This window comes from Grammomys surdaster, unplaced genomic scaffold (genome assembly GCF_004785775.1).
Source record: "Grammomys surdaster isolate TR1022 unplaced genomic scaffold, NIH_TR_1.0 125698, whole genome shotgun sequence".
Taxonomy (NCBI): Eukaryota; Metazoa; Chordata; class Mammalia; order Rodentia; family Muridae; genus Grammomys; species Grammomys surdaster.
The window spans coordinates 1,277,394-1,282,942 of record NW_021620534.1 but is presented as its reverse complement, the minus strand read 5'-3'; positions in this window follow the sequence as shown (position 1 = coordinate 1,282,942).

The window sequence follows — 5,549 nt, the reverse complement described above, 5'->3', positions numbered from 1 at the left end:
CTAGGTTGAAAAATGCCTGTTCAGGTCAAAGGTAGAGATGGAGGGGCACAGAAACATGTGATAACTCAGTGCATCGACGAGCTGGGAACACTGTGGAGCTAAGCAGCAAAGATAATTTGAAGGGCTTGCTTTCAAGGCTGTGAACAAAGAAAGTAGGAAAGAGAAGGAGACCATCATGATGTTGGGTAAACAGAGAAGTGATGCAGGTGTACTCCTCAACCTCAGGTCTGGAGCCAACAGGACAGACAAGTTCATTATGCAAGAATTTGTGGGGTGCGGTGAGGGAAGGTAAAATCCTTACGCCTGAAGTCCAGAGCCCTTTGAGCTTGTCAAAGGAGAGGACAAACAGCTGTGTGACTTTGTGCTCACTGACTGAACAGCTGTGTGAGTTCAGGAGCAGCTTCTCGAAGACTGAGTCCTTGTAGGAGTAGCACTTTGGTTTGTTCAGTGTTAGGAAAAGAATATTAAAAGAAAAATATATATACAGCTTGTAAACACCATTTACAATGAAAGTAAACCAATGGGGCTCCTCCTTCCTTGAAGGAGGACGTTAAGAACCAGCCATTTCTGAAGAAAGATGAGAGAGTTCAGGTGTTTTGGAGGAAATGGCTGCTTTCAAGGCCATATCTCACAGAACATTCGAGGCCTGGCTTTGAATTACCTCAAACCCAGTGTGATCTGTATCACTACGACGAGCCGCACACTGCAGTCTGTAGGATTTGCTATTTGCAGGGCAAACTTGAGAGCCTTAGCTAGCCACCTGTGTTCAGAAGTGCTGTTAATCTAATTTCCTCTTCTTTGCATTTATCTCTCTCTATTCTAGAGAGTTTAAAGAAACAAACGAAGAAGCTGCAGGTGGTGGATCATGTGGGTAACCTTAGCAGTGGGGGCCCGGGGCAAGAGGATCGCTGCAAATTGGAGGTCAGCCTGTGTACCCAGCAAGTTCCAGGACAGCCTGGGCTATAGAATGAGACCGTACTTTTATTTAATAAGTCAATAAGCCATTGACTTCTTTCTATAAACTGCTTTCATCTATACACCACACGGCCAGCCTCACTCTCTCCATCAGAGCTGTGGCTTTGTTCAATGTAGACAACATTGAGAACAAATTCCATCTACACAATGCATCACATCTCTTTAGCACCAAGTTTCTCAGCTGATAGGTCACTTTGGTGGTGCTAATTACATCTCTGATAATTTTCCTCATTGATTCTGAACCGTATGAACCAACGGGACCTGTCTTGATACCAACTTGAGAGATAACCCTTCAACACATGGCAGACAGAGAAGGAGCTGTTGGCTGTGAAAGTGAGAGGCAGAACACTCTGTCCCACAAGGCTCTGGGGACTGTGTGATGGTTGTACTTGAGATTTTACACAGAGCACCAAGCTTTTGCCTCAGAGAACTCTAAATTCTAGTTTTCAGATACACAGGAGCAAAGATAGATACTGTGTTATTGGTGTGGTCACCCTGGAGGAACAAAACAGCAGGTACACTCCAAGCAACACTGACGTCACAGATGCCTTGCAAGTGTGTCTGCCAGTACTTTAAAAGATGATGATTTGGGCAAACTTTTGAAAACGGAAAAACAAAATATGGAGTTGAAATGTGCATAAGAATTCAGTCTGTTTGGTCATTGAGGGATGACTGCACCTGAAGATTCCCTCCTCAGAATCTAAATCTGCAATTATCCTGTGGCCCACTTCAGACTAATGAACTCAGAGCTTTGGAAGATAAGACATGGTAGAAATAGGTCTAGAATAGTTTCCCAGTGATTTTAATGTGTAACCAGAGTTGGGCCTTGGCTAGAAACAACCGTCTAAACAAGTAACAGCTGCGGAGTCTACAGGGAGGGAAAAGATGAAGTGTTAGACCAAGCTCCTGTGGCTTTCAAACCTTCCTCTGGAAGCCATCTTCACTGTACTGGGTAAGATGCCAATGGTGCCAATGGAGAAACTGGCAGGAGTGGCTTGATGAAGTAGTCTAAGGATAGCCCGATTGGGGGAGAGGGGCAAATGGGATCTAAGGATAGCCCAACTGTGATTGTGGGTAGGGGGAATCACCTAAATTCTCACAAGTTAAAAAGTAGAATATAATTTGTCTTTGTAAAGAATATTATTAGGTTTCTGGAAGGATAGTCAAGTCATATCCTTGGTTTGGACCATTAGGTAAGTTTACTGTTTGGCAATAGTTTCTCAACAGTTGTATATTAGAGTTAAGACAATTGAAATCAATTAAACCATTATTGAGTGTCTACTGTGTGCTTGAAAATGTTCCTTCAGAAATGAGAATAATTTAACTAGAAGACAAACACTAAGTCAGAATTAAAGCGATTATAACTTCCAGTTGTGCAAGCTCTTTTCCAGAGAATGTGGGTGAGTGGGAGATAGCCAGGATGAGATGGCTGCCACAGGAGAAGGGGAGGCTGTGGCTTCGATAATCGTGCACATTCACAGAACACTTTACCCCGTTACACCTCAACGGTCTTTGCAAATATGATTGTCTTCGTTGTATCTCCTGAATTAAAATTAAAACTCTCTCTCTCTCTCTCTCTCTCTCTCTCTCTCTCTCACACACACACACACACACACACACACACACACACACACACAGACAGACATATAAAAATAAAGCATGGCCTCTCTTCCAATCCTTGAAAGAAGTAACTGCTTTGAGGTTCTTTGGTATTTTTATAGCTACTAGGTATTTTTCCCCTCTAAAATATGTAGTTAATCTACTAACAGTTATCCACATATCACAATTGCATGAACATTTCCTAGCCTGTTTTTCAGTTAAGTTTCTCTATCAAGTGTACAGAAAGAACACAGAGGTCTGGCTCCTTTCTCTGGCTGTTGGTTTCAGGTTAGGCACCCATAGTGATTAAAGCAAGTTGGATTATTTGCAGATTTCTTCTTGTCTACAGTGGCCTTTCTTGTTTCTTTGGAGGACCCATTGAGAGCTGTCTATTCCTCCATCCATAATGGCTTAAAACATTTAGCCCTAATGTTGGTCCATCTATAGTTGAATGAACCACTGGTGTTCCAGTTTTACACTCTGGTTAACCAGACCTAGCAATCACCAAACTGCCCCAGGGTTCCCAGAGCAAAGCCCAAGGCAGGAGAAGATGCTATCATCTCCCTTAGTCTGAGTGCACAAGGCTCCTACCGGTTCTTATCTGGTAAGTGAAACAAAAAAAGGCAGGCAGAAAACATGAGACATGGGTTAGAAAGTTTCCCTTCTCTTTTTTTTCCTCTGCAGTTACTGTTCACCAGACTTGAGGCGTTCAACCCACCTCGATGACCCTGCTGGCGGAGCCGAGGCTAGAGGAAAGCATTTTGCACTGGCCAGCACCCTGCCTGACCACCTCTTGTCAGAGAAAAGGAACAAACGAAATGGGAGAAAAGAGGGGGGTGGGGAGGGAGAAACAGGAACAGAGAACGGCCTTTGCGGAGCCTGTGCCTTTGTGCTCCGCATTCAAACTGATTTGTACCCTTTGTAGTCTTAATTATTTGTGAGAGCGGGATAACAGGAGTACCCAGCTCACCCATTATTTCCCGCATAAAAAAAGGCACACAGAAGCCGCTGATCATTCTTGAATTAGCAAACATGATACTAAAAAAAAAAAAAAAAAAAAGGCATAAAAAAATTCATTAATACCATCAGGGATTAGGAGGCTGATTAAAGTGTAGCTGTTAGCGTATGCAAATGAGCGATAGGCATTTATCGGGGCCTGTGCAAGCTGTCTGGGAGCTGTAAAGCCCATGTATGTTTTTCAGCTGATTAAAATAGTTTTAAGTTCTGGAGATTTTTTTTTTGGTAGAGAATTAAAAAAAAGAGACCGTCTCCACTTTCCCTTTTGGCGAAATTTCTCTAAAGTACTCTCCAGCCATTCCACTTGACTGCACTTTCTCTAGGGCGGACTTCTCCAGAGAACCAAGAGAGGAGGCTGCCTCTGTCCTGCTCACAGTCGGTGAACTGAGCTTACAAAGCTGTTGCCAGACTTTGTTTCTCTAGAGGTTTCTAGGAACTCCTGTGGCAAGCTCGGTGGGTATCTTAGCAATGGCTTTGGGGTCTATCACGAATGACACATCCATGTCTTCCCCCAAGATGAAGGCATCCTTGCTCTTCCTCTGGCTAAAGGCAGCTGCAAAGGAGTTTGTTGCCCTAGTACAGGGTATCCAGCCTTGCCTTAAGTTGGCCTGTTAACTCCAGAGCCTCGATTTTGGGACTTGGAAGAAGATGGGGGCAGGGAGATGTGGATCTTTCTGAAAGTTGGGCGATTGTGGCTGCCTCAGATCTTGAAACAAAGGCACTGTGAAAGAAAGGAAGAGAAGGACTTCCCCTTTGAGATCTGAATTCAAATGCCATTTTCAATCCTTTCTATTAGAACATGAGTTATTTTCATTCCTAGGACCGTTAGCAATAATAACATTATAATAATATACATTATATATTATTATTTATAATATACTTTTATATTTTACATAATTATACAAACATAATATATTATTATATAATATGTAATATATTGTTATATATAATACAGTATAATATTACATATATTATATATCATATACAATATTATATTTAATTACACATATATAATATATAATATACATTTTTATTATTGTTAATGGCCCTAGAAATGAAAATAACTGTAATATGCTAATAGAAAGGATTGAAAATGGCATTTGAATAATCAAAATAATAGTAATTATTGTTATTATCTGTTACTAGGCAATTACTGCATGCTAGGCACTGTTATAAACTTTAAATGTTTGCTCTTACTTGATTCTTACCAAAAGTAGGGAGCAATGCTATTCTAATCCTCTGTATATAACAACATCAAAAAATCTGACCCCTTTCCAATATCTACCCTGAGATCATGCTGATTCAAGCCCCCCATCTGACTGGCATTCTGGAATTAGAGATTCTTACCTAGCTATATACTTCCTTCCCTCCCGTGCTTGCTACATCCTCAATAGATCATTCTTAGAAGTGAGGCAGAAGGGTGTGTTTGTAAGAGAAGTCATATCCCTGATCTCAAAGGCCCAGTAGAGCCCTTTTTAGTTAGCACAAAGGCCAGAGTTTTACAAGCGACCACAGGGCTACATTGTTCCCGTTGTCCTCTTGGCTCACGTCCCTGACTCCACTCTAGTCCACCTGGCTTCCTTAGCTTTTCCCCAAAACTTCATCTTTCTATCTTTCTTCTCTCTCTCTTTCTTGCTCTCGCACTCTCTCTCGGCTCATATTAATTCTACTGTAGTTTACAAAGCTCTTAGTTTGAAAGTGTGTTGTCAGGTGCATCCATTCAACCAGACTACGAACCTCCTAAGGACAGGGATCTTTATCTATTTTGTTTGTGATAAGAACCCAGAGGATATACCAATTATAGGCTTAGTAGTTATTTGTTGACTTATAGAACTCCAAGATACTTTTCAAAAGTTCTCCATGATTTAAAAGCATATGATGGAAGCTCTATGCAGTCAGAGAGTCTATGAGGTTGGGAAGCACCATGGCCCTCAGTCCATTCTTAGGTGATCCACAGC